This window comes from Aedes aegypti, chromosome 3 (genome assembly GCF_002204515.2).
Source record: "Aedes aegypti strain LVP_AGWG chromosome 3, AaegL5.0 Primary Assembly, whole genome shotgun sequence".
NCBI classification, from domain to species: Eukaryota; Metazoa; Arthropoda; class Insecta; order Diptera; family Culicidae; genus Aedes; species Aedes aegypti.
Window position 1 is genome coordinate 134,466,080 of NC_035109.1, and position 12,716 is coordinate 134,478,795.

Consider the following 12,716-nt stretch of genomic DNA (forward strand, 5'->3'; position numbering starts at 1 on the left):
GTGGCTGCTTGCGTAAGACGTCTGCAAAGGACGATGTGACGTGGAGATGGGCCCTTCCTTTCTTTATGGGCCGTTAATGAGAGTGGCCTTCTCAAAATAAAATGGAAATCCATTACTGGCGGTTTCTCTCCCTTTTTTTTTTCTTCTGAATTTATTTTGCAGTTTGAATGTGTCGTCTTTCGATTGAAAATGTCTGATTTGTGTTGTTTCTCATTTTTGTTTCTTCACAGGTCCCTACTTTCAACCGGGCCTACGTAGTATCAGAGTGTCAGCTGATAGCAGCCAGTGCAGCCGAGTCATTATGGTGAGTGCTGAGTAGCTATCGATGAGTGGGATTAGTGAATGGTTATGTGGGTAGTAAAATGCAGACTAGCTAGCCATCCTATGCTATGCTTCCACGATAAAGAACAACCGCATGGATTTTGTCATGATCACTGGATACTCATCCTTGATGATAAGACCTAAGCTGCCGTTATACGCATAATTGTCCCATGTTACTTTTTGTGCATTTTGACTTTTTGTCATCAAACAGTTTATTTTTACCTATAGTTTTAGAAAACACTTACCAAAAATTAACTTTGTTCGGAAACTCAATGAAAAGCAAGCCAAGTCAATTTGTCCCATTGATGAATTTCCACGCATAACTGTCCCACTACTGTATTTCTACGCATAACTGTCACACTATACAATTCGCTGCGCTAATCTTGAACAAAATATTCAGTTGTCAGTTTTGAATTTTGGGAAAATCGTTTTGAACATCTTCTTACGTTGGCTTTACATTCCATGTGGAACACAACCTGTTTAATGTGTTTGTATTATCGGGATGCATTTATCATTCATGCGAGTCTGACGTCAAATTTAATTTAAATTTTCAATATTAAAATATTACTTTCCATCCGATTTTCAATGCATTTCAGTTGAATTTTCAGGGTCAATCACAAAAATTTTCATTTTGTTTTTGTACCGCCGTCATCGATTAGAAATTCGCCGTAATTTTGGATTCATCACGAGGAGTACTGAAATAATCCCACTTGAAGAATCAGTAACTACTTTAATTTCGAGTCCATGGCTTGCTACAAATAAACTTCATGATTTAGCAAACCAAGTCCAAATAAAAATAGTTCGACCGTTATTGGATGACTTGGCCACATGCTGAGTTGGTCCGAATACTGGTTCACTAGTGGAAGTGGCCATTATACTGGCAAATCTGAAACCTGGCTTGCGACATATCAATTTTCATGAATTTGCAAATCAAGTCTACAGGTGGTTCAAATGTATTTGAATGACTTGACCACATGTCGGATTGTTCTGAATTCCCGGTTCCCTGAGGGAAATGGACTCTTAACTGTCGGTTCCGAAATCTAGCTGGCAACATTAAACTTCATAAATTTCCAAATCAAGGCTAAAGAAGGGTAATTCAAAGGTTCTTGGATGACTGATAACATGCCAGGTTGTTTTGGATACCCTGCTTCCCAGGAAGTGGTTATTGTATTGGCGGTCTTGAGAACTATCTTGCGAAATATCAAACTTGATGAAGTCAAGAAGAAGTCAAAGTCAAGTCAAAAGAAGAATAGGATGACCTGGCCACATACTGGGTTATTCCGCATAGTTGGCTCTTCGGTGCAAGTGGCAAATATGTTGGTGGTTCTAAAACTTATTTTGCGATGTATCAAACATCATGATATTGCAAACAAAGTCCAAAAAAATGTCAAATGGTGTGAAGATTTGTGTCATGAATTTTGAGTTAAATATTTACTCCGCAGAATAACCTTGCATTGCAGGTGAGTTTCTGTCAAACCTGCAGCTGGATGAGTCGATTTAGGAATTTATAACATCTTATAAACACTCTATCTTACTCATCCACTATTTCTTTCACTAACTCATATATTTTTTCATTATCACACGTACAGAAAATTTGCTTTCCATCCCAAACTTTAAAATCATGTTTCTTCACTTCCCCACACGTGGCTCCGTTTGGCACATGTCACGTGAGCCTTCATTAGGTGTCTTACCATAGTCTTGAGGATATACGTCCTCTACATTCGATACAATCTATACTTAAGAACGGTCATCTACAGCAATATGCTTAGCACAAAATTGGTCTCTACTCTCAGTGGGACTGTTATGCGTAGAAATTCACCAAAAACCCCGTATTTCTAGGCATAACAGTCCCACTTTGAATTTCGTAGCTAAATTTACTTTATTCCCATAGTACAAACTCTTGACTCTAATAAACACGCTATTCTTTATACTATTGTGAATATTTTAAGTTAATTTACCACACACCTGGTCAATACGAGACCTAAATGTGTTAAAATCTTTAAACGCGTTTTTCTCGATTGCATATTTTGGAACATGGGACAATTATGCCTATAACGGCAGTAAGATTCACGTTGCAAAACATTCTGGATGATCAGTAGAATACTCTTATTTCACTTGCTTGAAATCAAACTTCCGAATGATGTCCAGTGAAGGTTAATGGATTCACTTTGGCTACCGTTTCACGGGTCAAACCCTCAGTTAAAAACTCAATTTATGTCCGAATGAATAGCAACGTCACCTACCACCCTGCACCTTCATCGAAAAATCGAAAATAAGCCTACATCCGTTTCGTGCCAAAAACAGTTGTAAATCTAGTCACGTCCAATTCCGAGCAAATTTATTCAGCAGCATTCCGAGATCGTGCGAAATTGATAACGTCCAGGTACGATGCGCAGCTTCACTTGTCGCCGCCACACCTTTTACCCCGTTTCGAACATGCCCATCCCTCTCCCAACTGCTTCTGTGCCCTTGGTCCTCCTGGTTGTATTATTTTATCAGTTTCCACAAGTGCTGTCCACTTTGGGCTTGACAGGTCGTTTTCTCTCGGTTTTCGTTGCTTGCCTTTACACAATTGCTCATAAAATGTTAACACATTTCTCGAGTTGGTACTCTGACAGCCCCACGGAGCTTCAGCAGCAGAGGTTGGGGATGCTGTTTTTTTTCTGTTCGTCTGTTTAAAACGCTTAATTACCATAATTTCAGAGTCATAAATCGAATGACAATTGCAGGAATGTCAGGTCCTTGACGTGCGTCTCCGTCTGAAGCAGCGCAAATTAACGCTTTTAACCGAAGAGACGCGTTCTTATCAGGGACGGCGCATCTCCTAACTGTCTCGGGCCTGGAGTATTTCGTCGCACTATCAACATGTGGGCAGAATGTAGTAAAATTCCAGCGGGGAATGGGCTGTTGAGGGTATGCGACATTTCGAAAGATGCATAGAAATGGAATTCCATGAAATCCATTGAGGTGACATTTCAATTTTGTTTCATTTCGTAGAATTGAAACTATTTTGGCATGACTTTTTAGCAATTCACGAAACAAAACGTGATTCGCGAAACTTCAATGATAATACCAAAGCATAAATTCAAAACACTTATTCTACTCTTCTTATTCAAACTTAATATTTAAATATTTTTTCGGCAAGTTCCATATAATAATGTGCATGAATCTGAAGTCCTTGAAAGTATGAAGAAGATTTGAAGCAAAGTGACAAGATTTCAAAGTAAGTAAATGTTGTTCCAAAAACTAGCAACTGGGGATTTTTTTTTTTATTTCCGTACAAAGTGGGCCGAAGGGCCTCAGATTTTCATGAAACTTTTTCAATGAATCAATAAATGAACAAAAAAAAATTGAGAACAATTCAGGGTCGCCTTTTTTCCCGGAAAACTCAGTTGGATTTTTTTTTGTTTTCTCCTGACACTACTTACTTTGAAAAATCATAACTCAAGAACGAAGCATCGTAGAAGCAAAGTTTTTTTTTAATGAAAATGAAAGCAAATTTTCTCTGGAATAAAAACAAAATATTAACTGGAAAAAGTTTTCCACAAAATTTTCCACCGTTGAGAAAATTCGTGAAGAAAAGCCGGGAAAACTATGTTCCAATAATTGGAAAACTTTCAAAAATATATTTTTGAGAAGGTAATTTCATAAGCTTTAATCGCTGAAATTTTTGAAATGTACTTTTTTTCGTTTTTGAGTTATGGCCAATTTTGAAAACCCACATTTCAATCGAAGCATCGGAAAAAAAACTCTCTACTGCAAAGTTGTTTATTGAGGCATTTTTGACATTTCTTCCCAAGACACTTGCACTCTATCACTGACGTAGATGCCGATGTATGACAATTTAATATAAAACAGTCAAAAATCGATTTTGACCATTTTTTCGTACAAAAAAGTTGTTAAAAAATATTTTGTCTTCAAGTCTTAGAAGTTTAACTATAACAGAGTAAATTTACATCATTTACTAGATAAATTTTCAGATATAATTATGTTTTTAGAAAAAATAGTGTTATACAAAATCCTGGATAACCCATGAAGCGGTAGATGGCGGCAGCTAATTTTTTGTATACGACTTGTCAAGAACATTAGTTTCATTGTTTCGAAGAAAGAAAAGTGGAGTCACGTGGGGCTTTTTTGTTGTGACGGTTTGAAAATTTGATGAAAATATGTTAAAAAATGCTTATTTTTGATAAATTTTACATGAATTTATATTTTTCAAATTTATATCATAAACATATTGCATGTTGACAAAGTGTTACGAAGAAGTCTTCTCTAAAATGGTGTTCTATTAAACATCTAAACGGAATTTAATATAATTTGTACCATAAGTATGTGTATCTACCTATCTATCTATCCTTCGATTTTTATAAGAGTAAAAGTATTGTGTTTAATAAAAGCCATATTGTACGATGCAAATAAATGAAATACGTCTGAATCTTCAGAAGTTAATTTAGTTTTTTTTTCTTCTAAATGTGATTATTCTCTAGATATGAAAGCAGAATAAATGACATAAATCCCCTTTTAAATCACAAACTGATAACTGTTTTTTTTTCGATCCCAAAATTATTCCACCAAAAAAGCCCCACTCGATCTCACTTTGTCTTTTTTTTTCACGGCAACTTATGTTCTTGACTAGTCTTGACAAAAAATTGCTCATGAGTTATCCAGCATTTTGTAAAACACTAGTTTAGGACTGATTTTAATAAAAGTATCATAAAATCTGATAATTTTGGTAGTAAACGTTGTTATATTACTTTTTTATTGTTAAGCTTTGCAAACTCGATGACAAAACATTTTTTTCCATTTTTTATATGAAAAAATTGTCAAAAACAATTTCTTGACTATTTTTACTAAAGTGCAGTGCCGTGGATCGCAAGGCAGTTCCATCTGTATTTTTGTCAAAATTGAGTTGAGTTCAGTTTTCAACATATCTTTCAATGCCCTTTCAGCTACACCTATGATCAGGTATGGGAAAAGTCATTCATTCACGTTCTTCTTTATGAATCCGTTCAGTGTGTTGTCAGGCTCCAACTGTTCATTCGCAGTCGCATAATTCCTCTCCCAATGGAACACTCCGACTCTAAATATAGATGAACTACCGAAAGAATGAGAACAGCGAATGACTAACGCAAAAAGAAATGAATCAAAGCGATCGTAGTTCGCTTGTTTGTTTTGGATCTCAGGATTGTCGCTCAAACATTCACAAGTGATTCAATTCTTGGTTCGCAACTGAATGCGAAATTGCATTCATTCTTTCGATCCATAGCATTGTTGTTTGATTCCGCAAGTTGTGCAGCTGATGATGTTTTACATACATAGGTAGTAGAGATGGACGGGTTCGGGTTTAAAATTTTATTTTGTTCACTTTTGGGAGCGGGTCGGATTTGAAAGGCTAAAAAATAAATATCGGGTAATGGTCGAATTCGGGCTTGAAAAATATAGGATTGGTTTCGGGTTTGGTAAGCATTAAAAACCGATCTGCAATCGGAATGCGTCCTTATTCATCAGAAATCGATTTCTATAAGGCTGCTTCTTCCAAAAACAAATTGGGTCATGACTGATTGTAGAGCATCTTCTTCTTCTTTCTGGCGTTACGTCCCAACTGGGACAAAGCCTGCTTCTCAGCTTAGTGTTCTTATGAGCACTTCCACAGTTATTAACTGAGAGCTTTCTATACCAATTGACCATTTTTGCATGTGTATATCGTGTGGCAGGTACGAAGATACTCTATGCCCTGGGAAGTCGAGAAAATTTCCAACCCGAAAAGATCCTCGACCGGTGGGATTCGAACCCACGACCCTCAGCTTGGTCTTGCTGAATAGCTGCGCGTTTACCGCTACGGCTATCTGGGCCCCATAATTGATTGTAGAGCATATGTTGGTTGTTAAAAGAACCAAGGACACAACATTTATCTTGCAAATAAAACCAAAACGTGAGTGGCCGCCCCTAGAATCCAAAGTAGCCCCGTCTGGGGGTATTATTCAGATTTTTAAGATTCATTATTTACAAAAATTTATGTAATATTTGGAAAGAATGTTGATGTGTAAAAATATGATCGATGACGGTTACACACTTTCATATCGCGACTGCATTTTAAATCCGGAATCAATTCTTCTGAGTTTAACTCAACGCCTGGCATAGAGTGCTAGACTGCGAAGCTGGGTGTGCTACAAAGCGCACCCTATTCGATCTAGCTTCGATGCATGGATTTCGAGAAAATCCGTTTTTCGCGAGCGAAAAACTCAAAATTTAAAAGTATCGCAGTTGGCCAATTTGCTTATTTTGTTTTTCTTTTTGTTATTTTCAAACCCCTATCCCCCCTGCTTGATAATTTCATAACGCTCACTAAAGGATACCCTACTTCGTTTTGCAAATTTATTTTAAAAGGATGCGTGCAAGGTGCATGTTTTTTCTTAGATTCAAACAATATAACTTCCTCTCGTCTGCCAAGCCAACTTTTTATCGTTGTAGAAGTTTATATTACCAGTTGTGTAAATTGCTTACGAAACGCTGACCCTTCTTGTAACAGAAGTAACGAAAAAATTACCCCCTTTATACGTTACGTAATTTGTGTACAATGCCTTGTTAATTGTCCACCCCCATCCAGTAACTAGAAACTGGACATATTCAATACGAAGAGTTGTTTTAATTTATTTTGTTTGCTTCGGTCAGATGCCGGCACAAAGCACGACCAACAAACGTTCGCGGCAAACAATCCTACAAACGTTCCCGAAAGAATCACGGAGAATGAAAGATTGCATTCACTTGTGATTGTTTTGAGATACATGCACAGCGTGACTCATATTGATGCGAATGAATCAACAAATGAACACACACATCAGAGAGTGTTGGTTAATTTTTCTTGTCTGCATTTTATCTCTCTCTTCGGGATGAACGCGCGACACTTTCTATGTAGTGTTGCTGTGATCGGGCTTCACAGGTAAAACACGTTGGCTCAGGAGTGCAAAATGAATGTAACGTGAACTGATTTTCCCATGCCTGCTTATAATATAATATAATTTGTTCGAAAAAGTTAAAAAAAAACAGCTAGTCAAATTGTCCCATAATGAAAAGTAACCGCATATCAGTCACACTACTGAACTTTCCACCGAGTAACACAAAAATAAACTGTGTTCCTATTTTCCTTATATTTTGCTCGGATAGATATCATAGTGAAACTCAAATTGTGAAAGTTTCATTAAGATTGGAACATGTTTAAATTTTCAAGATTTTTTGAATATTCGTATGGGAAACGAATTTGTGAACTTCAAAGTGCATTGTGCAAACGTGCATATCAATATCAGTAACTAACGCTTACACATACTTAGAACAATAAAATACAAGAAAAAAATGAGTGATTTTACTTTAATATTGTGCCCCACTATATAAATAGCAGTTAAAGGCTTCGGCTGTTTTCAGTTCCGGACGAACAGTGATTGTGATTAATTTTGTTAATAAGAAAGTGTGTACAAACGAAAAAATATAGAAGAAAAATGAATACACATTACAAAAAGTATATAAAGTCTACAGAAAGAGGAATGAAGTAAAATAACCTTGGATTACGGTAATGCAGTCGAAATCACAAAGAAAAACAAACTCAGGTAACTAAAATCAAGCTAAGAAAAATGATTGGCGCTCTTTTTTATTTTACAGGTTCAAAAACTAAGAGATAGAGGTTAAAAGTGTAAGATTTTTCGGGTTTTGATTAAAAAAAATCTTATAAATGTGCTAATAATATAGGTGTCCGGATTTTGATTCCAGCATGTCCGGTTACACAGCGTAACAAAAATGACATGTTTGCGTGTCTCAAGGATCAAATTATGTGTCTTTAGTAGATTCGGGGTTGCTGAATCTGGTGCCATTCTCAGAAATGTTCCAGCACGTCACAATTTTTAGCTACAGGTCGCATGAAAGTTGTATAAAACACTGATTTTATACATGTTTACATGAAATTTAAAGTACAATTTATCATACTTTTTTGTAATCTAATCCACCAAACATGCAAAATAGAACATGAACTTTCATTTCAGACATAATTTGATTGAAACTGCGCGAATAAATTTCGATTAAACCGATTTTTTCAACATGCTTGCAGTCTCCATACAAAATTCTTCGTTTCTTCTATATGGCAAAATACAACAATTCTCTAAACCATCAAAAAATAACTTTTCCGTATCGAAAGTAATACAAACTTTGATGATAAGTATTGTTATACACATAAAGTATGAATTCTGTGGCAAATTAAGCGAATTACCTTACAAGCTGGCAAACTTGCATGCAAGTTGGCTGAAATAGTCATGTTTTGCATTTTCAACAGTCAATATCTCAAAAACTAGACGTGCTATGATATTTCTGAAAACGGCAATGGATTCAGCAACCCTTAATTAATGAATAGCGGTATTTTGGTGTTGGAGACAAAAACGTGTTCCGCAGTGTTATTGAACCCATGGTGGAAAATCTGTTTGAATTTAAGAACACGACGAGCAATATAAATCCAACGGTTTAGGTGAATAAAACGAAATTAATACTTCAAAACATGTTATATTCATCAAAATTATATATGAATTTGTTGGTTTCAAAGTAACACTTTTGAGGAACTAAACTAGATCATGTTGCAAATAGTGTTTCAATATATGGCTCACCTTAAGCGTCCGGATATTGATGCATCACGGTACATTTTTATTGTGCCCACGATGAACCTTTCCTTCCATTCTGACGTTTCTATAGGAGTGAGACGTCGAAGTTGTGCCATGCCTAATAGATCGTTTGATGTCCGATCCGATGGTGCATTCTCGGAGTTCTTTCAACAGACTTTTCATTGTCAGCCATCATAACAGGGTTGGAAGACAAGATCTATGACAATGTTCATTCAGTACCACACAGTATCATTGTCTGACAATTCTAGAAGATTCAGTCTATGAATTGTATAACAGTTACCTTTCAACCCATTATTGTATACAACAATACACTTCTGGAAAATTCTATTCAAGTTAATAGGGAAGAGCGGAATATACATTTGACCCCATTAGCCGTAGAAATCAGTCTGAAATAAAACTTGTACTAGAACGTATCGCTCTGTTGGTATTTAATTACCCTACCGGATCGTATCCGCGGGAACGCCATATATTATTTTAAATTTTGGCGGAATATGTCTGATCGTGTGAAATTGGTCTAATTGAACTACTTATAGCTATGTTACAATTATCTCAACAGAACAATCAAAAAAGCATACTTTTTTCACCACGTATACAATTTAAACATTAAAAAAAAAACAGAAAAGACACTTATTTCAAACTACACGTAATATAATAACCAGGTAATATAGGCATGTTAAAATATAAATATCATTCAACTAGAAAATTGCATTCTTTAACGAGGCTTCCATGTATCGTTCATGCGGTGTTTGAATTCACGGTATTTTATTTCTTTTGGCCAAGTAGATGCCTGCAATGCCAAAAGCTTCATGTCCGATTTCAAAACATCTTTGAAAGAAACGTATTCCATTTGGTTGACGTTTTTCCATTTCGGCACAAGCTTGACTACATCATTACAAGCTTGACTACATCATTACAACTTAGTTAATTTAATGTATGTACGTACTTGTTTTATCCAATCTGTGCCTTCATATTGACTAAGTAGCCAATCTTCTAATAGGCTTATGGCCTCTTTAACAGGAATGCTAGGGAATAAAGATTTGACATCGAAAGAAACCAAAACTTCATCATCGGCTATTTTTAAATTTTCAATTACTTCTGTAAAATGTTTGGAATTTTTAACTGTTTTACTATGAAACTGTTTTGGAAAACGGTTACACAAGACAAACAATACAACAACTCATCGACAAAAGAACACGAGAACAATACAAACGTTCACTTACTACTCTGACACAAGAACAACCAACACTCAAACATATAGCCGTCAATTACAACGATGAAACAAAAAAACTACGCCCAATCCTACGAAAGTTTGGTTTCGAGTTAGTTTTTACCAGTAGAAACAACCAACTCCGAACTCTCCTAGGTTCAACAAAAGACCCAATTGACAGTTTATATAAATCAGGCGTTTACCAAATTACATGCGACCACTGCAATAAAATTTACATAGGACAAACAAAACGGACTCTCAATACACGTTTTAAAGAACGCGTAGCAGAAGTTACTAAAGCACACAAAGACACAGAAAAAGGACATGTACACCATTTCAAATCAAAAGTTGCAGAACATATTTACAATGAACAACATTTCCTTAACACAAAAAATATCAAACTCTTACGACATATTTCAAATCCTTGGAAGCTTGACGTAGCGGAAAGCATAGAAATTTTCAAACAAAACCACAATAAATTACTAAACAAAGATCAAGGAAATGGGTACTCTTGGCTGTTTAGACTTATACCTAACCTTCACACACACAATACATAAACACATTGATTGACCACCTGCCAAAACAAGCAGGAATTTTTAATTTTGACAATCCTTTCATTTGATTAGGTACACAATTAAAAAATGACCTCCTGTATACGATTACAGGTAGAATCTAGTTCTAACATACCCACACACTTTTTCTAGTATAAATAATAGATCCATGCGATGTTCTCTTCAAGTCGAGCACTCGACACTGAAGAAGTCTGTAAGTCGCAGACGAAATAGGCCTATCTGTCAAGATAAGCAACACATATTAGAGTTTAAAGGTATTTGCTCTCCTTAGTGATTTTAGTATTTTATTTTGCAAAAAGTGAAGTGTTAAAGTTCATTTGTAGTTTTAAACATACTCTAATAATCCCTCCCAAAGTTTAATATAAAAAAGTGTAGTTGTTTGTATTATTATGCAGACGTAAGTTAATGGCTGGTTTAAAATATTTCTGTCATAAAAATATCCAAATTTTGTGTTTCTGCCAGATTTGAACTCTTGCCCCACCGGTGGGGTATAAGTTCATTCCAGACCATCAATTTTATAACTCTAATAACTAAAAATATTTTCAAATTTCATTTCGTTTCGTTACAATAGATCATGAGCAATACTAGAAATTCCGCGTATGGTTTCATATCGACCTGAAGAAAATGCACATGATATACCCCTAAGGACTGCGACGACGATCGTGCTATGCTGTTGTACAAGGTTTGCTGAATAGGGACATAAATTCTAAGCAAATGTCAACCGCTTATCTGGGAGCAGTAATTTGCTGGAATCATTACATTGTCGATTACATGTCCAGTAGTCGGGTCGCTTCAATCGGGGAATCAGCCGGAAGATGAAGACATTCAACGTCATCGATCGGCAGTTCCACATCAGGCCAGGAATGAATGACACATGCCATCCGTCGTCTCGTTGACAGTTGATTGGGGTTTCGAGAAAACGGGTAGCGTCGCAACTCTGCGTGACTCTTGTTGATTGGAAGCCAATTGGTCATGGCCCAGGGGATTAGGAACTTACTTAGCGGATCGTTCATCTCGCTTTGAGCACGTGCGCTGTGGTGCAAGCTCCCTCCCGGTACCAGACACGTGTGAGAGGCATTTTTCCTCGAAATTGAGCTAATAGCCGCGGTGTTATGACTGGTGATTGACTTGTTCGGATTGGGACCAATAGATCAGGCCGCGCAGGTTGTCGGCTTGTACCGACAGAGTGTGAAATCAATTTTATCGAGTGAGACCGATTATTACGGATTTGGGTGATAATGAAGTCGACCTAGCTTTGGGCCGGCAAGTCGTTACGCCTCGCGTACATGCGTGTAATATATCGTTGAGTTAATTGTAGCTCGGTGTTTATGGGCAGGAGGTGAGGTTACGCAGGTCGCCATTTAAGATTCCAGTTCAAGCGGTTTGCTCATTAAATCATGAGCAGTTGAGAGGGCAATCAAATGATTATGTCGGTGGGCAAATAGCGAGGCGGTGCTTGTTCATCAAATCGGTGGACAAGGTGCAGACAGTTTTTTTTTGCAATGAACGTTAAAAATGTTTTTCTTGAAATAGCACTTTTATAGCCCAGCATAAACTGCTTGCTTTGAGAGATTTCCTCCTAATTGGCAGTCCGTTTTCTAGTTTAAGATCCTTTCTCTGAAATTCATTTTTTCAGGAAGCAAGTTATTTGGGCAAATAATATTATGTTTTAAAAGTATTTTGGGTAACTGCATTCGAGGAAACAGTATTCTATTAGTAAAATGTGGCACAGTTTGGATCGAGGTTTCGAATAAGTTTCAGTAATAATTGCTATATGTATGTTTTAAGCTGTTAAACAGCTCGTCCTCTTTACCATTCAAAGAATGAGCATTCTTGTTTAAAATATGTAAAATATTATTTTGATTCATTAGAGAAAAGTAATCCAATAACACCGTTAGCTTTCACTAACGAGTCTATCGAAAAATCGAAGACACGGGTCCAAACAAGGACCGAAAAAGT

At 36.4% G+C, this 12,716-nt stretch overlaps 1 protein-coding gene across 1 annotated transcript in view; it reads left to right on the plus strand.

Moving 5' to 3' along the window:
• Window positions 1-233: 233 nt before the first annotated feature.
• Window positions 234-12,716, plus strand: part of LOC5569636 (helix-loop-helix protein delilah) — a 100,182-nt gene continuing 87,699 nt past the window's right edge. The window contains exon 1 of the mRNA XM_001658613.2: window positions 234-304. The gene's annotated coding sequence lies outside the window, so the exon portion shown is untranslated. The remainder of the gene's footprint in view (window positions 305-12,716) is intronic.